Source organism: Heloderma suspectum, chromosome 4, assembly GCF_057233095.1.
Source record: "Heloderma suspectum isolate Gila_16-S chromosome 4, 16-S_ref, whole genome shotgun sequence".
Taxonomy (NCBI): domain Eukaryota; kingdom Metazoa; phylum Chordata; class Lepidosauria; order Squamata; family Helodermatidae; genus Heloderma; species Heloderma suspectum.
In genome coordinates this window covers 195,001-217,500 of record NC_139461.1, presented here as the reverse complement: position 1 = coordinate 217,500, position 22,500 = coordinate 195,001, and the positions used below count along the sequence as shown (strand labels likewise).

At 49.3% G+C, this 22,500-nt stretch overlaps 1 non-coding gene across 1 annotated transcript; it reads right to left on the bottom strand.

The window, feature by feature from the left end:
• Positions 1-19,970: 19,970 nt before the first annotated feature.
• LOC146345424 (5.8S ribosomal RNA) lies at positions 19,971-20,123 on the bottom strand. The gene has a single exon (XR_014791857.1). It is a non-coding gene; the product is annotated as a 5.8S ribosomal RNA (ribosomal RNA).
• Between the last annotated feature and the right edge of the window lie 2,377 nt (positions 20,124-22,500).

Sequence of the window (22,500 nt, the reverse complement as noted above, 5' to 3'; positions counted from 1 at the left end):
CTGTGAAATCCACATTGGAAGCCTTCAGGAGAAAGGCAAGTATATGGGATAAAGAGGGCCCCGCCTTATGAAAAAGGTCAGTGTTGGTGGTATACGTATACAAAAGAACCTACTCCTTGCGGGTAGAAGGGGGGCCTGATCACACCCCCGGGTGGGCGCCAGTACCTAGCACGCCAGTACTCAGGAGGAAGCTGGGGAAGCCGTTTTCCGCTCTGGTAAAAAGTGGGAAAAGTGGGTGGCAGGGACATATGGATGTAGTGGAGAGATTGATGATTGTGTGAGTGGCGACTGCGGTTTCTGAAGCATACCATTGACCGTCCGGGTGCCCAGGCCAGTAGCAAAGTGCGTGGTGTGCAAAATCCTCTTGTGTCGGCCAGTGAGACCCCTTACTCACTGACCAATCCCATTCCCTAATTGTGTCTGTCTTCAATTTAGGAGGGAGGCTATGGGTGGCGTGGGAAGCAAACCTTGCACCCCCTTGGGATGTATGTTAGCAAATTTTAAGAAAGGTTTTAGTGGAGATTATGGGGACCCCCCCATGAATCCTCAACGGTTGGGAACTTTATGTGAAATAGAGTGGCCATCTTTTGGTGTAGGATGGCCTACTGGAGGCTCTTTGGAGCCCAGCAAAATCAGTCGTGTATACGCCATCATAGTTGGGAACCCTGGGCACCCTGATCAATTTCCCTACATAGACTCGTGGGATTCCATAGTCCGTGTTTCTCCTCCGTGGCTAAAGAAATGCCTAGAATACCAAGCAAAAGTTTTGGTGCTCAGAAAAGAAAAATTAGCCAAGAAACTACAGCCAGTGTTAGAAGCCCCGGGTGAAGATCTGTCAGAGCTAACGGCATTTCCACCCGCTTATGCCCCGCTTCCACCCCGGGCCCATGTTACTGTAAGACCGCCTCATCGAAATCCTGAGCCCCTGCCATCCTCCCCTTCCGGAGGCACTGCCCCGCGCCTCGACTTGGAATTGACGCCATCAGTTTCAAGCCCCACGGGCAGTAATTCGCCGATTTCAGCTACAGTCCTCAACTCTCAGATATTGCCTGCTGAGGCTTCCATCTCTGCAGGATCGGGAGAGTCCCCTCTTACACCTCAGTCAGCATTAATAAAAGAGGCTGCAGAATTGAGAAGTTGGATAGAAGTGTAGCAGCCATATCGGGGGTCAGACTAAGTAGCCTCATGCAGTCTCATGCTTCATGTTCTTGCTGAGCTCTTTCTCCCTTGAATATATTGTTGTAAGCTGACGAGACACAGGAATTCCTTGTCTTGTCAAAGGTCATACAATTGTATATCTTGTTCTCTGCTGTTCTCTTCTGTTCTCTGCTTATCATGGCTACCCTATAACCCAGTTCTTGTATTATAAACAATAGTGCTAAGAGAAGAAATGTTGAGGATTGCAACCCCATGCGGGAGGGGGAGGAGGAGCCGTTTCATATGTGTCACAATGTCTATAAAACCAATGTGCTAATGTAAATCGGGGCTTCTGGCTCTTTGGAAACGATTCCAGCCTTAAGCCCGCGCGTTAAATAAAGAATCTCTTTTTCCTTCACTCCGTGGTCTCTCTGACTCTGGGTTCTGCAACATAAATGGTGCCGTGACTCAGATGTGGCAGGCTCTGAGCCAGACAGGTGGCAGTTGCCTGCTCTTGATCGCCGCACCGGGAAGACGAGCTCGGCGCATGCCTCCCTTTCTTGGCGCCACCGACCTTTTTGTCGAGTGAATGGGAGAAAGCCTGCACCGGGATCGCCCAAACGGCAGCGAGCAGCAAGAGAACCTTGGGAAGCGGAGGAAGGAACTTGAGCCCTGCCTATATCGCAGCTGCAATTGAGTTGAAACCCACATTGGAAGCCTTCAGGAGAAAGGCAAGTATATGGGAAAAAGAGGGCCCCGCCTTTAGGGAGAAAGGCCACTGGGCAGAAAAAAAGAGGGCCCCGCCTTATGAAGAAGGTCAGTGTTGGTGGTATACGTATACAAAAGAACCTACTCCTTGCGGGTAGAAGGGGGGCCTGATCACACCCCCGAGTGGGCGCCAGTACCTAGCACGCCAGTACTCAGTAGGAAGCTGAGGAAGCTGGGGAAGCCGCTTTCCGCTCTGGTGAAAAGTGGGAAAAGTGGGTGGCAGGGACATATGGATGCAGTGGAGAGAATGATGATTGTGTGAGTGGCTACTGCGGTTTCTGACGCATACCGTTGACCATCCGGGTGCCCAGGCCAGTAGCAAAGTGCGTGGTGTGAAAAATCCTCTTGTGTCGGCCAGTGAGACCCCTTACTCACTGACCAATTCCCATTCCCTAATTGTGTCTGTCTTCAATTTAGGAGGGAGGCTATGGGTGGTAGGGGAAGCAAACCTTGCACCCCCTTGAGATGTATGTCAAACAAAGAAGGAAAAAGGTTTTTTTTAAAAAAGATTCAGAATAGAGAGAGAAAACAGCAAAAAGCTCAAGGTCTGTTAATCTCAGGCTGATCTGAGGCTGTTAATTAGAAAAATGTTGCAGGACAGTCTGGCTTTTAACAAAGCGTGGGAGCGTGAGAGTGTAAGGCCGAAGAAGTAGCTGTTAGCCTAGCGCGCCGAGAGAGGGGGGGCAGGAAAATTGCCCACAACGTTCTGAGTTGTGCAACATCATCACCTCGCCTAATTGAGATGAAATCCCTAAGAAATGGAAACTGAAAATGAAGACCCAGAAGATAAAGGCAAAATAGAAAATAAAGGTGAAGAATCAGCCCCCAGAGCACAGGCTAGACCCCTCTTCGAGTGAAAAGTGTGCCATAAGACTGTCCCAAAGCAGAATGAAGCGGAAAGACCACGTTGAAGATCTCTGTCAAGGTAACCGTGTTTAGCTTTGAACTGTGTTAAAATTGCATAGAGCCTGTAGCTACTGACCATCAGCTATATGATTTCTGAAGAGCGTAACCATTAAGCTTTTGCCGTGGGATTCCCTGCAATGAAGAAATCTCACTGATTTGAGTATCCAGTGTTACACTGCCTAAGTGTGTGTGCTAAAGAGACCGAGAAACCAGACAGCATGTTCCTGGCCAAGCCAAAATCACGCTACTGCCATGCTCCTGAAAGCTGCAATAAACTGTGTAAGCTGAAAGACCCAACCTGATTGAGAAGAAAATATTGGAGCAACTGTCTTAAAAAACAATGAGATCTGTGTAGCTGGCTGGCTGACGCTGTCAGTGATGTTACAACTTTAAATTAAGACTGTTTTCCTGTTTGAGACCCCAGCGAAGAAAGCTAACCCGAGTTATTTGTTGCCCGTGCCAAAGCAAGAATTTGGTGGCCCTGTACCTCATTGTGTCCTGTTTTGAGCTTGGGATTTACAAATACAAACAAACTGAGAAGCTTGCCTTTGAAGTCCTGCAAATCACCCCACCGCCTCCCCGAACATTAATGGCTGCCTGAAAAATGCAAGTATAAAGCAATGCCCATCACCCCCCAGCGTCCTGAGTTTTGGCACTCAGTGTTTCAGTGCTTTCGTGTACCAGGTTAGAAGAGAAAAAAAAAAGAGTAAGTTTTTAAAATGTCTGTGAGAGAACCTGACAGAAATAAAATAAAATTTACAGAGGAGTTGCCCAAGTTAAAGCGTCACGGCTAGAGAGCTGAGCTGTGCCGCTCTGTTTAAACAGAAGCCTTGCTAAAAAGTTAAAGGCCCTTGTCTGTCAGAAGGGGTGTAGGGCCACACTTTCCCTTTTTAAACTGATGCAAAAGTGGAGAGCCTTTGCTGGAAACATCGCATCTTCATTGCCCAGAGCCTTCTCTGTTTGCCTCCATCATCATCTGGGCTTTTTAGAGACACTCTGCACATGAACTAAAATTTTAAATTGTCAAAGACTTGCCATGGACAGTGCTGTGAAGCTTTTGATAAACTTGAACTCTCATCGCTGTGGACCATGTGTCTGTGTTTGTAGTCAGCTCAGTGTACAGCAGGCTGAGTTTGATCTGTGACTTTTAGATTTCCTTCTGCCAGAACTCATGCAGCATAGAGTTGCCGATGCAAAAATGGTGACCTAGAACTCTGCGTGTGTGGGTATGCCCGTCCCTTGATTTTAATGAGCCCTGAGCTTTCAGCCAGAAGACCAGTATGATTGCTGGATCTGCTCCATCATGCCTTACCATGCAAGAAGTGTTTTCCATTCATTGTGTTAAATTGCAGAAAAAGTTTGTTGTGTATATTTTATGATTTCTTAAATATCATAAAATATATGTGATATTTGCAGATTAGTGTTAGTTGCAACTCCAAATGATACTAAGTGTGGTTCCCAATAGATGACAAGAAAAGAAAGACAAAAGCAAGTAGAAAAGAAGGAAATAGAGAAAGTAGCAGACAGATAGAGAAGAGAAGAAAAAAAAAAAGAAAGAAAAGGCAAGAGGCAAAGAAAAAACATTTATAAAAAAGAAGCGTGGCCATAGTTGCCCCCAGGGTAAATTAAAAGCAGCTGATTGTGCCTGGAGCTTATTACCTGGGGTAAAGTAGCCACAATAATGTAATAGTTCTTTAAAATGAAGAAAATGTAACTAGAAAGAGAAGAAGAGCCTATCCCAAATGTGTGTCAGTGGGACTAGTGTAAGGCAGAAAAGTTTAAGTAAGTTTAACTTGAAAAAGACAAATAAAGAGACAAGGCTGGTGCATGGAGCAGAAAGTTTTATATAAAAAGTTTGAAACATGATCTGCAATACAGGCAGATCAGCAAAGAAAAAGAAAGCAAAAGAAAGAAAAAATTTGTCTTCCCATACTAATAAATAAAAGTGTTATCAAGCACTTTAAGAAGCGAAGTTGTTTACAGGAAGCTGTGCCTGAGAACCAAACACTTCTAGCCTATGCTAAAAATGCTTGCTAGTGTTGTGCTGCCTCATGGGTAACATGTATAGTATAAAAACCCATTTAGTGCAATAGCTCGTGGTTCAGAGAAGCTGTCTGATCCAAAAATTAAGTACGCCTGTGTGCTGTAAGTTACCCAATAAAGTCTCCTTGTAAGTAACCCCCCCCTGCTGGAATCCCAAAACACAAGTGGGGCTAGAGCGCCTCACCCAGTATCAAACCCTGCTGTTAGAAGCCATGAAAGGCAGGTATAAAGAAGTCAATTAATATGACCAAAGTGTCTAAAGTGCTGCAAGGTGCCACCAAGGCCCCAGAGCGTACTTGGAGCATCTTTCAAATGCCTATCGCCAGTACACCCCCCTCAACCCAAAGGCCCAAGAAAACATAGATGAAAGAAGAAAAGAAGAAGACCCGGCAGAGGCAGAAGATTCTTAAAAAAGAACCAGTGTGCCCAGTGTGGACAAGATGGACATTAGTGGCATGAATGCCCAAATAAAATAAATCAAATACACAAAGGAGAAAACCAAAGGGGCCAGAATGGGCGAAGAGGGAGACAGCTTGAGAGGGGCTGTGACATTGACTGTGAGGGGCCGTGACATTGACTTCATAATTGACACTGGAGCAGCATCAAAAGCAAGCAACAAGAAGTCCAAACACTAAACAAAGGTCTTCAAGCCCAGCGTCGCTTTGTCTTAGAAAATAAGCCCCCAATTCCCATCACAGAAGTTCATCCTTTCCAACCAAGAGTTAAAGTATGAGTTAAAGAGGGAAAAATAACCCTTTGACTCCCAGATAGAGAAGACTGAAAACTGTCATACTTTCCACCCCCACAGCTATGAAAGCAGCTGGAGTTAAACCCTGGATACATTGGACACGAGTCAAGAGAGCGAGAGGGGGAGAGTAGACTGTAAACAGAAATCCTAAAAATCCTTTAAAAATCATTCTGAAAAAGCAGTAAGAAGACTCAGGCTAGACCTTACTGTGGACACACCGGGAAACTGTCCCCCTGCGTACGGTCAGACCTGCAACTGGAGAATTGAAGAAGGGGACTAGACCCTACTGCAGCTTGCCAGGTGAATAGCTGCCCAGCGTACGGTCAGATCCCAAAGAAGATCAAACATGCGTGTTGTAGTGTTAGTAGTGTTGCATTGTGTTTCCTTAATAAGGTGCAAAAAGAGGGGCCAGCCCCTGAAAGAGAAAGTTTGTCCCAGTGATTTGCTGATAATTACTGGCTTCACCTGGCTAACATCACGAGAGTAAAACATTTTTGTTTGCCAAGAGGTATACCTGCAAACAGGCTTATTAGCTCTTGCCTAATACCTGTCTGTAGACATCCTGGGAATATTCAAAAAGATACCATGTTAAAAGTTTATGGTGTAAGTTTAACTTATTCCCAAAATGCTAATTGGGGCGTGGTTGCAAAGATCCTACCCCCTACAGAGTTCACTCTACGCACCCCCATCATTGCTGAAACAAATGCTACGTGTGCACAAATGCTTAATTGTCAATTTTTTTTCCAGAAAATACAAAGCTATCCCTGGCCCCCTTCCACTGTAATAAAACTCAAAACGTATCTTTTAATGATGCCCACATACTTTTGCCTCATGGATGGTTTTAGACATGTAATTCCCGCACTTGGTCATTCATTCCTGCCAACTTGTCTGATAACCACCCATGTTGCCTCAGCCGCCAATTGAACTGGTGCCAATTCTTCCCCTGTAGCCCGAGAAAATCCGTCAACGGCAGCCTCGAGCACTCCAACTAACTAAAAATTGTAATAGTCATGTGCAGTTATATTCTGACTCAGAAAAATTGGCCTTAGCAATGTCACTGGTTAAGGTTCCAGGTTTAGCCTTGGCTGATGGTCTGGAAATCAACCGGTTAGCTTGCAGCTTAGCCAAAAGCATAAATGCCACCTCACGAGCATTGTCATTGTTAAATAAAGAGTTGCGTGATCTAAGAGGTGCAGTTCTAGAAAACAGAGCTGGTATAGATTACCTCTTCCTTCTTCATCATTTAAGTTGTAAGACACACCAAAAGCTCTGTTGTTTTAACTTAACTGATAATGGCAATGCTGTAAATAAACAAATCAACAAACTGCACAATATAGTAGCTTACAAAACAGTAAGACAAAACAATTAGCTAAATTAGTTAACCCCTTGGCTTCCAGATCTTAGCTGGCTTGAAAGCATTGTTCATCCTAATTCTACCAGTGTTGTTCATAAAGATACTGTTATGTCTCTGCGTTCCTTGTCTTATGCGCTGTTTAACCAATCTAGTTTATGTCTCAGCTAGTAAAACTGCTGCCCTCTACGCTCTAATAGCCCAACAAGAGGCTAAGTAATATGTATGTCACAAAAAGCTTTGTATGGTTATCAGAAATGCTATAATTGTAATGAAATTATGCATTTAAGGGGGGAATGTAGCAGCCATATCAGGGGTCAGACTAAGTAGCCTCATGCAGTCTCATGCTTCATGTTCTTGCTGAGCTCTTTCTCCCTTGAATATATTGTTGTAAGCTGACGAGACACAGGAATTCCTTATCTTGTCAAAGGTCATACAATTGTATATCTTGTTCTCTGCTGTTCTCTTCTGTTCTCTCCTTATCATGGCTACCCTATAACCCAGTTCTTGTATTATAAACAATAGTGCTAAGAGAAGAAATGTTGAGGATTGCAACCCCATGCGGGAGGGGGAGGAGGAGCCGTTTCATATGTGTCACAATGTCTATAAAACCAATGTGCTAATGTAAATCGGGGCTTCTGGCTCTTTGGAAACGATTCCAGCCTTAAGCCCGCGCGTTAAATAAAGAATCTCTTTTTCCTTCACTCCGTGGTCTCTCTGACTCTGGGTTCTGCAACACCCTCACCCATCAAAAAGTGCAGGTGATTGGGGCAACTGGTGCAGTAGAAGAAAAGCATTTGCTGCAGCAACGGACTTGTCGGCTTGGAAGCCACGTAGTAGAACATCAGTTTTTATATTTACCTGAATGCCCTATGCCATAGAATCATAGAATCATAGAATAGTAGGGTTGGAAGGGGCCTACAAGGCCATCGAGTCCAACCCCCTGCTCAATGCAGGAATCCAAGTCAGAGCATCCCTGACAAATGGCTGTCCAGCCTCGACTTAAAGGCCTCCAGTGTGGGAGAGCCCACCACCTCCCCAGGTAATTGGTTCCATTGCCGTATTGCTCTGACACTCAGGAAGTTTTTCCTGATGTTCAGCCGGAATCTGGCTTCCTGTAACTTGAGCCCATTATTCCGTGTCCTGCACTCTGGGATGATCAAGAAGAGATCCTGGCCTTCTTCTCTGTGACAACCTTTCAAGTACTTGAAGAGTGCTATCATATCTCCCCTCAGTCTTCTCTTCTCAAGGCTAAACATGCCCAGTTCTTTCAGTCTCTCTTCATAGGGCTTTGTTTCCAGTCCCCTGATCATCTTTGTTGCCCTCCTTTGAACCCTCTCCAGCTTGTCTGCATCCTTCTTAAAGTGTGGTGCCCAGAACTGGACACAGTACTCCAGATGAGGCCTAACCAGTGCTGAGTAGAGGGGAACTAGTACTTCCCGGGATTTGGAAGCGATGCTTCTATTAATGCAGCCCAAAATAGCATTTGCCTTTTTTGCAGCCACATCACATTGTTGGCTCATATTCAGCTTGTGATCGACGACAATTCCAAGATCCTTCTTGCTCGTAGTGTGGTTGAGCCACGTATCCCCCATCTTGTAACTGTGCATTTGGTTTCTTTTTCCTAGGTGCAGAACTTGGCATTTGTCCCTATTAAATGCCATTCTGTTGTTTTCTGCCCAGCACTCCAGTCTATCCAGATCACTTTGAATTTTGTTTCTGTCTTCCAAAGTATTAGCTATCCCGCCCAATTTTGTGTCATCTGCAAATTTGATCAGCATTCCCTGCACCTCCTCCTCCAAGTCATTAATAAAAATGTTGAAGAGCACTGGGCCCAGGACTGAGCCCTGCGGTACCCCACTTGTTACCTCTCCCCAGCTTGAGAAGGTCCCATTGATAAGCACTCTTTGAGTCCGATTCTGTAGCCAACTGTGGATCCACATGATCGTTGTTTCATCTAGCCCACTTCGAGCAAGTTTGCTCATCAGGATATCATGGGGCACTTTGTCGAAAGCTTTGCTGAAGTCGAGGTATATGATGTCTACAGCATTCCCACGGTCTACAAGGGAGGTGACTTGATCAAAAAATGAGATCAGATTTGTCTGGCAGGACTTGTTTTTGACAAATCCATGTTGGCTTCGAGTAATCACGGCATTGTTGTCAAGGTGCTTCCAGATGGATTGCTTTATGATCTGCTCCAGAATTTTCCCAGGGATTGATGTCAGACTGACTGGTCTGTAGTTCCCAGGTTCCTCCTTTTTACCCTTTTTGAAGATAGGGACAACGTTAGCCCTCCTCCAGTCATCTGGCACTTCCCCGGTCCTCCATGATTTCTCAAAGAGAATAGACAGCGGTTCTGAGAGTTCTTCTGCCAGTTCCTTTATTACTCTAGGATGCAGTTCATCTGGCCCTGGAGATTTGAACTCATTCAAAGTAATGAGGTGTTCCTTGACCATATGCCTGTCGATCTCAAGCTGCAATCCTGCCCCTTCAGCCTGTACTTCGCCTTTGCCAGGGGGGTCATAGACCCTCTTTTGGGAGAAGACTGAGCCAAAGTAGGAATTGAAAACTTTGTTGGGACGTGATTGGGACGTGATTTGTTGTCAAAGCTGAGGGCCCAAATATCCTTTGAAGAAGATGGAACAACGGCTGTCGCCTTCCGCAGGCCCCAGGAAGGTAAGCTCCTGTCACTCACATATCCACAGGAAGAAGAGTGGAGGCTACAGTGGACCATGCCAGTACTTGATGAAGAGCCATGGCAGGCTTTCCATGTGCCTGGAGTGTGGGCTGAAGATAATCCACCAGGAATGGCAAGATGTGTGCCCCCTGTTGTAGTTGAATTAAAACCAGGAGCAATACCAGTGCACGTACGTCAGTATCCACTGCCGCGCCGAGCGGTGCTAGGAATTCAGAAGCACCTAAACCGTCTGTTACAATATGGTATCCTTCGAGAATGTCAGTCTCCATGGAATACCCCCCTTCTGCCAATCAAGAAACCCAGCAGCACAGAAGATTACCGTCCAGTGCAAGATCTCAGACTGGTCAACCAAGCAACCGTGACGATACATCCGGTGGTCCCGAACCCTTATGTCTTGTTGGGATTGATTCCATCTAAAGCAACTCACTTTACTACCTTAGACTTAAAAGATGCCTTTTTCTGTATCTGACTGGCACCTAAGAGCCAAGCTATTTTCGCCTTTCAATGGGAAGATCACATGACTGGGAGGAAGACCCAACTGACCTGGGGCCGTCTTCCCCAAGGTTTCAAAAACTCCCCCACATTATTCGGGACAGCCCTAAGTCAAGACCTCCAAAATTTTCATTCCGAACCCGGGAAAAGAGTTCTGTTGCAGTACGTGGATGATTTGCTCTTAGCAGCATCATCAAGACTCGAATGCTGGCAAAGCACCCAAGAACTGTTGCAACTCCTGTGGGAACGAGGATATAAAGTATCTCGGAAAAAGGCACGACTTTGTAAAACCCAGGTACGATATCTAGGGTTCATAGTATCTCAACATCAGCGAGAATTGGGTCCTGAACGGAAAGAGACTGTGTGTGCCCTGCCAGAGCCAACTACTAGGAAGCAGGTGTGGGAGTTCCTTGGGGCTGCAGGGTTTTGTAGAATCTGGATTCCCAACTTTGCTGTAATGAGTAAGCCTCTGTATGAAGCTACCAAAGGTTCAGAGGCAGCTCCGTTTCAGTGGGGAGAGCCACAAAAACAAGCTTTCATAGATATTAAGAAAGCATTACTCCAAGCGCCCGCTCTAGGACTTCCTGATGTGGCTAAGCCTTTCCTGTTGTATGTCCATGAACGAGACAATGTAGCTGTAGGGGTGCTGACACAGCAACTTGGGTCATGGCAGAGACCTGTTGCATATTTATCCAAGCAGTTAGATGTAGTTGCCAAAGGCTGGCCAGCTTGCCTGAGAGCCATTGCCGCAACCGCCCTCCTGGTTAAAGAGGCAGATAAGTTGTCAATGGGACAAGAACTAACCGTCCAGGTTCCACATGCAGTACTCACGCTAATGGAGTATAAAGGAAATTATTGGTTCACCAACGAGCGCATGACCAAGTACCAAGCTATGCTCTGTGAAAATCCACGTATCAAGTTAGAAGTGTCATCCAACTTAAATCCGGCCACGCTGCTGCCAATAGAACCAGGAGGTCAGCCTGAGCACGATTGCATCAAAAGTATGGATGAAGTTTATTCTAGTCGTCCAGACTTGCGTGATAGCCCCTGGCCTCACCCAGACGTCACCTACTTTACTGATGGAAGCAGTTTTGTCCGAGATGGGAAAAGATACGCCGGCTATGCAGTAGTAACTAAAGACAAGGTTATCGAGGCCAATCCTCTGTCTGTGGGAACTTCAGCCCAAAAGGCAGAATTAATTGCCCTAATTCGAGCCCTCACGTTGGCTGCTGGACTCACGGTCAATATTTATATGGACTCTAAGTATGCCTTCACCACCCTCCATGCCCATGGAGCATTGTACCTTGAGAAAGGATTAATAAACTCCACCGGACAAGGTATCAAAAATATAACAGAAATATCGGCTCTATTGGATGTCGTATGGCACCCCAAACGTGTGGCAGTAATACATTGCCGAGGGCATCAAAAGGGAACAAGTGAGGTGGCAGAAGGCAATCGATGGGCAGATCACGTAGCCAAGCAAGTTGCCCTCAGAGACGAGCACGATAGAGAAAAAATTGAGATGACAATCTCGGAAGCCCCGTTGTTCCAAGTTAACTTGACAGATGTGCGTCCAACCTACACTCCAGAAGAGGATCAAATGGCTGTTGAGACCCTGCAAGCTAAGAAAATAGCCCAGAAGTGGTGGGAACTGCCAAATGGACGAATCTATGTGCCACAACGGCTAGCTTGGAGTATTGTCCAGACTGCACATAAAGCTACCCATCTGGGAAAAAGTGCCCTGGCAGCACTACTACAAAAGCAGGTCTACATCAATGAACTACACAGTTATGCCAATTTAGCATCTATGCGATGCGTAGAATGCTCCAGAAATAACCCCAGACAAGGGAAGAGACCCCCTCCCGGCATTCAGCAACTTGGCACTCTAACTTTTGAGGCCCTAGTTGTTGACTTTACTGAAATGCCTAGGGTAGGCCATTATCGTTATCTACTAGTTTTTGTGTGCTCTTATACAAGATGGGTAGAAGCCTATCCTACCCGAACTGAGAAAGCACGTGAAGTTATAAAAGCCTTAATGAGAGACATAATTCCGAGACACGGATTACCCCTATTTATTGGATCCGATAACGGCCCTGCATTTGTTGACAAGGTGTTGCAAGGAGTTAACCATTTATTAGGCATTCAGTGGAAGCTTCATTGTGCGTATCGTCCGCAAAGTTCTGGACAAGTGGAAAGGATGAATCGGACCCTCAAGACCCACTTAGCCAAGCTGTGTCAGGAAACTCAGCGAAAATGGATAGAGATGCTGCCCTTAGCTCTGTTCAGAATTCGATGCACTCCACACAAAACTACTGGTCTGTCTCCCTTTGAATTAATGTATGGCAGGCCTCCCCAAATCTTAGTAGGATTAAAGGGAGACCTGCAAGAATTGGCCAATGTTAGTTTAACCCAAGAGGTTCAGGCACTGGGCAAAGTTCTTCAAGCCCAGCGTCGGTATATTTTGGAAAATAGACCCCCAATTCCTATTACTGAGCCGGGAGACGAAGTGTGGGTCAAAGATTGGAAAAATGACCCTTTAACTCCCAGATGGAAAGGACCAAATACTGTTATACTTTCCACCCCTACAGCTGTAAAAGTAGCTGGAGTTAAACCTTGGATACATTGGACGCGAGTCAAGAGAGCAAAAGGGGGGGAGTGGATTGCAAACAGAAATCCTGACAATCCTTTAAAAGTTGTATTGAAAAAGAAAAAGCAGTAAAAGAAGACTCAGGCTAGACCTTACTGGGGACATACCAGGAAATTGTTCCCTTTGCGTACGGTCAGACCTGCAGCTGGAGAATTGAAGAGCAGGACTAGACCCTACTGCAGCTTGCCGGGTAAATGGCTGCCCTGCGTACGGTCAGATCCCAAAGAAGATTAAACATGTATGTTGCGATGTTAGTAGTGATAGGTTGCACCTCCTCAGTATTGTGCGCTAAAGGGGGGCCTGCTTTGGGAGAGGGGAGTATGCCCTTAAGGTTTGCCGATAATTATTGGCTTCACTTAGCTAATATCACTGGAGTAAAGCATTTTTGTTTGCCAGAAGATATACCAGCCAATAGACTCATTAGTTCCTGTTTAATACCCGTTTGTAGGCATCCCGATGGGATTCAAAATGATACTATGTTGAGCCATTATCATATAAATTTGACTTATTCCCAAAATGCAAACTGGGGCGCAGTTACAAAAACTCTGCCTCCTACTGAATTTACTTTACACACTCCCATTGTAGCTGGTATAAATGCCACTTGTGCTCGTATGATTAATTGTCAGAAATCTTCTGGAAAATGTAAAGCTATCCCTGGACCCCCCTTCCACTGTAATGAAATTCAAAACATATCCTTTAATTATGCACATATACTTCTGCCTCATGGATGGTTTTGGACCTGTGGTTCCCGTACCTGGTCATTCATCCCTGCCAATTTGTCTGATAACCACCCATGTTGCCTTAGCCGTCTGGTACCAGTCCTTCCCCCATGGCCTGAGAAAATTCGCCAACGACAGCCCCAGGCGCTCCAGCTGACTGAGAGCTGTACTAGTCATGTGAGTCTGTACTCTGATTCAGATAAACTAGCATTAGCAGTATCTCTGGTTGGAGTGCCGGGCCTAGCCTTGGCCGATGGTCTGGAGATTAACAGGTTAGCCTGTAGCTTAGCCAAAAGCATAAATGCCACCTCACGAGCATTGTCATTATTAAATAAAGAATTATGTGACCTAAGAGGTGCCGTCTTAGAAAACAGAGCTGGTATAGATTATCTTTTCCTTCTCCATCATCTGGGTTGTGAGTCACACCAGAAGCTTTGTTGTTTTAATTTAACTGATAACAGCAACGCTGTAAATACGCAGATCAATAATCTGCGTAATATAGTAGCAGATATAACAATAGGAAAACATGATTGGCTCGATTGGTTGACCTCTTGGCTTCCAGACCTCAGATGGCTAAAAGCATTGTTCATTCTGATATTGCCAGTAATAGTGGTAGGAATGCTGTTGTGCTCCTGCATCCCCTGGTTCATGCGTTGCCTGAAACATCAGTTTACTGCCTCGGCCACTAAAACAGCTGCCCGCTATGCTTTAATAGCTCAGCAAGATATACAGTAAAAGTGCTATAGTAATCCTGTGTTATGCATTGCCAACTTCTTGTGTAATTTAATGCTATAATTGTAATAAAATTATGCATTAAAGGGGGGAATGTAGCAGCCATGTCAAAAATCAGAAATGTCCTTGCTGAGCTGGCATAAGATAGCAAAAACAGCAATGTGGAAATTCCCCAAATTATTAACAGGACTGGGTCTCTCTGACACTGGCATATCATGTTCCAGTCCTCTGCTTGGCTTGCATATTGCTTGGATACATATCAAGGTCTCATTCTTTGCTAATCATGCCCTATTACCCATTTTCATAGACTTCGCAGTTAGAAACCGTGAGAGAAGGGGAGGGGGAAACTGCTTGCTTTCATATCTATAGAAGTCATGTATTACTGTGATTTGGGGCTTCTGGCTCTTTGGAAACGATTCCAGCCTCAAGCACGCGCGTTAAATAAAGAAGAATCTCTTTTTCCTTCACTCCGTGGTCTCTCTGACTCTGATTTCTGCTACAGAGTCAAGCTCAACAGGGTCTTCTTTCCTTGCTGATTCTGCCAAGCCCGTTCCCTTGGCTGTGGTTTCGCTAGATAGTAGGTAGGGACAGTGGGAATCTCGTTCATCCATTCATGCGCGTCACTAATTAGATGACGAGGCATTTGGCTATTTGGAAAACTCATCACCGAATGGTGGGGGCCTGTTTTGAGTTGTTGGGGTGTGACCAGCACCCCAGCGGCCCATCCGCCCACATTTAAGGTCAGTCAAGTTCGGTAGGACGTCGCATGCTCCTATGAGTCTCTTATGGTACCAGATGGAATGTACCAGAGACCCATGAGGGAGTAATCATTACGAGATTTTTCTCAATACCCACTGGAATTTAAAAATTATTTTATAAAAATAAGATCCAAATTTTAATTAAAATGAGAAATAAAATGGAACTATGCTTTAAAATTAAGCAGCAAGCATGGACCAACTTCTCAGATGTTACCGATCACAAAACGTATTCAGCATCATGGCTGCGTATGCTAAAGTTCGTCGACTGAATAGCTTCGCAAGCCACCGCTGTCTGGATCTCGCCACTCCAAGAGCGGACAGTATGTCGTGGTTTTTAACAGGCCATTTGCCTCGTGCTCCCATCACAAAGCCGTGGAAACTCACATCTCTCGCCTCTGTCAGTCGCTCGACTTCCCCGGCTAAGTCCTGGTAGTACTTTGCCTTCTCCTCGGCCGCCCTCTCCAAGCCTCCAGGCAAGTACTCCCATCTGACGGTCACATCCACGACGAACGCTCGATGTTTCTGCACAAAAATGAGGTCGGGTTTCCTGAGTTCTCGTTGTTTGTTTCTCAGGTGGGGCTCGTTATACACCGTCCAGTTCGCTCTCTTTGCCTCGCTCGCCAACAGTTGGCACAGTTTGTTATGGTGATAAATGCGGGCCTCTTGTACGGACGGGCACTGTCCCAATATATGTGAACACGTCTCAGACGGGGCAGGACAGTTCCTGCAATTTCTCGCAGCCGCGGTGTTCCCTCTGCCGAGGAACTCTCGCGTCGGATAAACATTGACCCGAAGCTTAAGTGCGGTGATGTATTCTCTCTGGGTTAACTCGCCCGGTGTCAGCAGCCAATCATTACTTATAGAGTCATTCTGAAAATGACCTACACTGTTCCCCTGACAAGGGTACCTCTTCCATCCCTCTAACTCCTCTGCTTTCCAGTTAATCGGACTGACTAGTTTCTGTTCTCCCTCCTTCTGCACAGTCCCATCCTCTGTCAATCTTGGTATATCTTCAACTCTCCCTCCTGCCATCACCCACACCTTTCTCAGCTCCTCCTCCAGACCCACACTCCTAGCCATCCGTCTAATCATATCATCGGAGGAACCGGCTATTCTTTGGAGTCGCTTGGATTGCAATACAGGAATGGTCTTCTCTAGATGGGGCAGTCCCAACCCCCCATCCTTCCTTCTCGCATAAAGAAAATTAGAACATGTGCTGGGCGGGAGATGTAACCATCTCTTCACCTCCCTCCTAATCTCACTATCTACCTTCCTCAGAGCCCCTTTCTTCGCCCCCGGGTGATCCCCCAGGTACATCACACGAGGTAGCATATACGTCCTTACAAATTCCACCCTTTGGGTCGGCTTCAAAGTCGCCTTCCCGATCCTTCCTAACCAACTCTTTACCTGGCTCTCCACTTCCCATCTACACAGACCCACCCAAGGATCCACTTTGGCCCCTAGATATTTTTCTGCCTCCCCTGGCTGGATCATATGTATAAACCCTCCACTTATCTGCCACGCAGCACAGTTATTAACCACAAACGACTCCTTCGTCGGGTTTATGGCAAACCCATGACATTTTCTCGACTGTACTTGCAGTCCAGACAACTGACAAAACTTTTCGACTATCTGTAGGTTCCTTTTCATCCCTTCGTAGCTCTCGCTGACTATTGCCAAGTCATCGGCAAAAGCCAGTGCACACAACTCCCAGTTCTCCCCCTTCACTCCCTCACCTCACCTCTCCAACCTTCCTATCAACGGGTCGATGGCCAGGTTAAACAGCAACGGGGATAAGGGATCCCCCTGTTTCACCCCTGTCCACAACCTGATCCGAGGGGTACTTCCCTTTCCCACCTCGATGGTCATCTCCACATCCCTATAGGACTCTATCACCAATTGGATGATATGCTCATCCATCCCTCTACGCCTTAGGACCTCGACAATGTGGTCATGAGAGATTGAGTCAAAAGCTTTGGCAATGTCGACGAGCACGAGACCCAGCTCTTTCTTGGTCGTCTTCGCTCGCTTGATCAATTGCTGTACGGTCCACAGGTTCTCCGAGCAGCCTGCGGCCTCAATGAAGCCTCTCTGCCTCTGACTTATCGAGCACGCCGTTCCCAACCGTCTGGCCAAAATCTTCGAAAACAACCGCAGCACCACCGATCCGATGGTAAGGGGTCTCCAGTTGCCGACAGACTTCAGCTCCTGCTGTTCCATGGTTTTGGGGATGATCGTGGACCGATTCACCTTCATCCCCTTCGGTATTATGCCGGTCACAAGCCACAGGTTGTATAATTCGGCCATCTTGTGCCCATCAGGGTCGTGCTTTTTCAGATCCCTCACCGTGATGCCGTCCGGTCCCGGACCCGTCTTCGACTTCATCGCATCACGACATTGCTCCACTTCCTCTCTTTTGACTAGATCCCGAAAGACCACATTGTCGATTCGGTCCCCTGGATGAAACTCCCCTAAACAAGCGAAAGTCGTTTCCGACTCCCACTTCTCCTTAAACGTCTTGTTAACCTCCTCTATAGGGACCTCACACCTAACCTTTCGGCGGTCGTCCAAAACATAAGTGGCCACCGCAGACCTATCCTTCCTCCACAGCTGCTGCATTTGTTTATAGCTGTATTTCTTCATCGCCCTTTTCCTCATCCACTTACACCCTCTTCTTCTACCCTTCCTTTCCCCTTTCTTCCTCCCTTCCTCCTTCCTTCGCTCCCTCAACTTCTTCCCCCATCCTTCCAATACTCTTGCCGAAACCTTATCCACCTCAGCTCTTAGATCTCCCTGCTTCTGCAGCCAACAGCGCAAAACCCTTCCGATCCCCTCCTGCTGTACACTGTTCCCTTCCAACATCTCCTTTACTTTCTTTCATAAACCTCCCTCAAACCCTCTACCTTCTCAATCTCTCCTCCCCCCTCCTCTTCCACTGCCTCCCCGACCTCCACTACCCCCCTCCTACTTTCCCCTTCTGCTTGCCACTAGCATTCGCTAACAGCCTCCGCTTCTCCGCGATCTGCTTGGCTGTTTTGGATTGCAGCTCTTCCTCAATCCTCTTGTTGATGTTCCGACACCCTGCATACTTGGTGTCTAACAACCTAAGCTTCTCCGCCTCCTGCTCTGTCCAACACGCCTTACGTTTCCCCCTCTGACTGATCTTTTCCCGACCCATCTCCTCTATCCTTTCCTCATTCCTAACGCTTGGGTGTGTGTGTCTCTTGTGTTGCGATAAGCCACTTTTGGTACGAAAAGTCTCTTTACATGACTCGCACTGAAATTGTCCTTCAACTCTCGTCTCCTGCCCGGCTCCTTTGCACTTCGGGATATGAGTTTGGATCGAGTGCACCTTTTCGTTTGTTCGTTTGCAGGCTACACAGCCGTACAAAACCGAAATGTTTCCGTGCACTCCCCGCAAGAGCTGGTCCAACGCCCTCGGCTTACCAACGATCGTGCCACACACTGGACACTCCAGATTGACTTGTGGGAGCCAGACAATTCGAGTCAGAGCCTGCTCTTTTTGGTCTGAACTTTGCTGTTCCACCTGCTCCTCTCGCATTTCCACTCTGTCCGCCCTTTCATCCTCCACTGTCATGTCCGTTCGCCCATTCGGGCTGGGGCCTGAGCCCACCATCGTGTCTGGGCCTTCTGTACGGTCCCCCAGGCGAGGGAGCCCAGTCCTAAGTCGCCCTTCAGGGCCATCCGTTTTCTCTCTTGTAGTGACACTGACAACACATTGGGTCCGATCGGGGTCCTCCGTCTGCACTTCCACCGATCGCAGTCGCAACTTATGGAGGATTCTGCCACATCCGAAATCACTCCTCTCCCACTGCAGGGAGGGGGATTTTCCCGCAACTTTCCTCGCCAGAAAGTAGGGGCATTCTGCGGTACACAGAGAATTGTACACCATGCTTGCTGTATTAAAATGGGGTGGTGCGATCGCTCACTTAGCCGAACTTCCGAAGAAGCCCATTGCCCGGCGGGGCCGCAAGGAGGCGGAGGATCTGTACTGAGGCACCACCCAGTAACTACGAGAGAGTCATAGTTACTCCCGCCGTTTACCCGCGCTTCATTGAATTTCTTCACTTTGACATTCAGAGCACTGGGCAGAAATCACATCGCGTCAACACCCGCCGCGGGCCTTCGCGATGCTTTGTTTTAATTAAACAGTCGGATTCCCCTGGTCCGCACCAGTTCTAAGTCAGCTGCTAGGCACGGGCGGAGGCGGAACGCCGGCCCCGCCCTTCCCAGCCAGGGAGGAGGGCGGGGCGACGCCCGCCGCAGCTGGGGCGATCCACAGGAAGGGCCCGGCTCGCGTCCAGAGTCGCCGCCGCACTTCCCAGGCGGGGGGGAGGAGGCGCCTTTTTCAGCCACGGCTCGCACCCAGCCCCGCTTCGCGCCCCAGCCCGACCGGCCCAGCCCTCAGAGCCAATCCTTATCCCGAGGTTACGGATCCGGCTTGCTGACTTCCCTTACCTACATTGTTCTAACATGCCAGAGGCTATTCACCTTGGAGACCTGCTGCGGATATGGGTACGGCCCGGCGCGAGATTTACACCCTCTCCCCCGGATTTTCAAGGGCCAGCGAGAGCTCACCGGGCGCAGAGACAGCCGCGCGAGAGCGCTCCCCCTGACCGGTTGCCGCCCCGGCTGCCGCCGCCCCCGGCCCTGCCGCCACCGGGCGGCCGAGGCCGTCCCGGGACCCGGGAACAGACCGCGGCCTGGCCGGCGGGGCAGGGCGGGGGCTCCGCAACGCGACGTGGGACGAGCTCCCTGGAGTGGGCCACGCCCCGGGGGCGTCAGGTCTGGACTTGGGGGGACGAAGGCCATGCCGCCGCCGCCCGGCTGGATGCCTGGCGGGGCGGGCGCCTGCGACGGAGCCCCCAGCCGCGCCCCGGCCCGCCGGCGCCACCGCCGCGCACCACGCGCATGGGACGGGGCGGGACCCGCGGGCGATTCACCTTCGAGCGACGCTCAGACAGGCGTAGCCCCGGAAGGAACCCGGGGCCGCAAGTGCGTTCGAAGTGTCGATGATCAATGTGTCCTGCAATTCACATTAATTCTCGCAGCTAGCTGCGTTCTTCATCGACGCACGAGCCGAATGATCCACCGCTAAGAGTTGTACGGGTTTGGCGGGTCTCCCTGCGTTTCTCGCGCGGCGGGAGGCGGGGAGGGAGAGAGCGGGCGCTCCTCCCCCCCACGCGCCCCCGCCCCCAACCCCGGGACCAGCCCTGGGAGGGTCGCCTCTCGTCCTTTTGCTGACAGAACACGTTTGGCTCGAGGCAACGCCGCGCACGCTCTGGCCGGGCGCATGGCTCAATGCGACGCCTCGCCGGCGGGAGGCCTCGCCATCGCGGGGCGCGGGGGGCCGAGGCGGACCCACACCGTTCCCATCCTCGCGCCCGGGCGGGGCAAGGCCGCACGAGTCTTTGAACCGCCGCCCTGGAGGGCGCCAGGTACCCGGCCCCTGGGTGGAGGGAAAACTTGGGGTTAGGGTTGGGGTTAGGGCTTAGGGTTGGGGTTAGGGGGTGGGGTGGGGTTGGGGTGGGGTGGGGTTGGGGTGGGTTGGGGCGGGGTGAGGGTTAGGGGGTGAGGGTTGGGTGAGGCTTAGAGGGTTAGGGTTAGAGGGGTAGGGTTAGGTTTGGGTTAGGATTGGGTTAGGGTTGGGGGTGGGGTGGGGTAGGGTAGGGGTAGTGGTAGGGTTAGGGGGTTAGGGGGTTACGGTTAGGGGGTTAGGGTTAGGGGGTTAGGGGGTAGGGGTAGGGTTGGTTTAGGGGTAGGGTTAGGGTTGGGGTTGGGGTTGGGGGTACGGTTGGGGGTAGGGGTAGGGTTGGGGTTAGGGTTCGGGTAGGGTTAGGGTTTTGTTTGGTTGGGTTGGGGGTAGGGTTGGGGGTAGGGGTAGGGTTGGGGTAGGGGGTAGTGGTAGGGGTAGGGGTATGGGTGGGATTAGGGGTAGGGTTGGTGTTAGGGTTGGGGTTGGGGTTGGGGGTTGGGGTTGGGGATGGGGTTAGGTTGGGGTTAGGTTGGGGTTAGGGGTGGGGGAGGGGGAGGGGAGGGTTAGGGTAGGGGTGGGTTAGGGTTAAGTAAGAGATGTGTTGGGTAAGGGTTGGGTTAGGGTTTGGTTAGGGTTGGGGTTAGCGTTGGGTTAGGGTAGGGTTAGGGTTGGGTTAGGGTTGGGGGTAGGGGTAGGGTTAGGGGTTGGGTTAGGGTTGGGGTTAGGGGGTAGGGGTAGGGTCGGGGTCGAGGTCTGGTCGGGGTCGGGGTAGGGAAGTGTTAGGGAAGGGTTGGGGTTGGGTTAGGTTAGGGTTAGGGTTGGGTTAGGGTTAGGGTTGGGGTTGGGTTGGGGTAGGGTTGGGGTTGGGGTAGGGGTAGGGTAGGGGTATGGTGGGGTTAGGGTTAGGGGGTTAGGGTTAGGGAGTTAGGGTTGGGGGGTTAGGGATAGGGGTAGGGGTAGGGGTAGGGGTAGGGTTGGGCTTGGGCTTGGGGTTGGGGTTGGGTTAGGGCTAGGGCTAGGGCTAGGGGTGGGCTAGGGGTAGGGGTTGTGGTTGGGGTAGGGGTTGGGGTAGGGGTAGGGGTTGGGTTGGGGTTAGGGGGTTAGGGTTAGGGGCTTAGGGTTAGGGGCTTAGGGTTAGGGTTAGGGGAAGGGCTAGGTGTAGGGGTAGGGTTGGGGTTGGGTTAGGTTTAGGGTTAGGGTTAGGGTTGGGTTGGGGTTGGGGGTTAGGGTTAGGGTAGGATTAGGGGTAGGGGTAGGGTAGGGGTTGGGTTAGGGTTGGGGTAGGGTGGGGTTGGGGTTGCGGTTAGGGGTAGGGGTACGGGTTGGGGTTGGGGTTGGGGGTTAGGGTTGGGGGTTAGGGTTAGGGTTAGGTTAGGGTTGGGGTTCGGGTTAAGGTTAGGGTTAGGGTAGGGGTAGGGCTAGGGTTAGGGTGTTAGGGTTAGAGGGTTAGGGTTAGGGTGTTAGGGTTAGAGGGTTAGGGGGTTAGGGCTAGGGTTAGGGTTAGGGGGTTAGGGTTAAGGTTAGGGGGTTAGGGTTAGGGGGTTAGGGTTAGGAGGTTAGGGTTAGGGGGTTAGGGTTAGGGTTAGGGTTAGGGGGTAGGGTTAGGGTTAGGGGATTAGGGTTAGGGGATTAGGGTTAGGGTTAGGGGGTTAGGATTAGGTGGTTAGGGTTAGGGTTAGGGGGTTAGGGTTAGGGTTAGGGGGTTAGGGGTAGGGTTAGGGGTAGGGTTAGGGGTTAGGGTTAGGGGTAGGGTTAGGGTTGGGGTTGGGTTGGGGTTAGGGTTAGGGGGTTAGGGTTAGGGTCAGGGGGTTAGGGTCAGGGGGTTAGGGTTAGGGGGTTAGGGTTAGGCTCAGGGGATTAGGGTTAGTGTCAGGGGATTAGGGTCAGGGTCAGGGTTAGGGTTAGGGGGTTAGGTTTAGGGGGTTAGGGTTAGGTTTAGGGGGTTAGGGTTAGGGGGTTAGGGTTAGGGGGTTAGGGTTAGGCTTAGAGGGTTAGGGGTAGGGT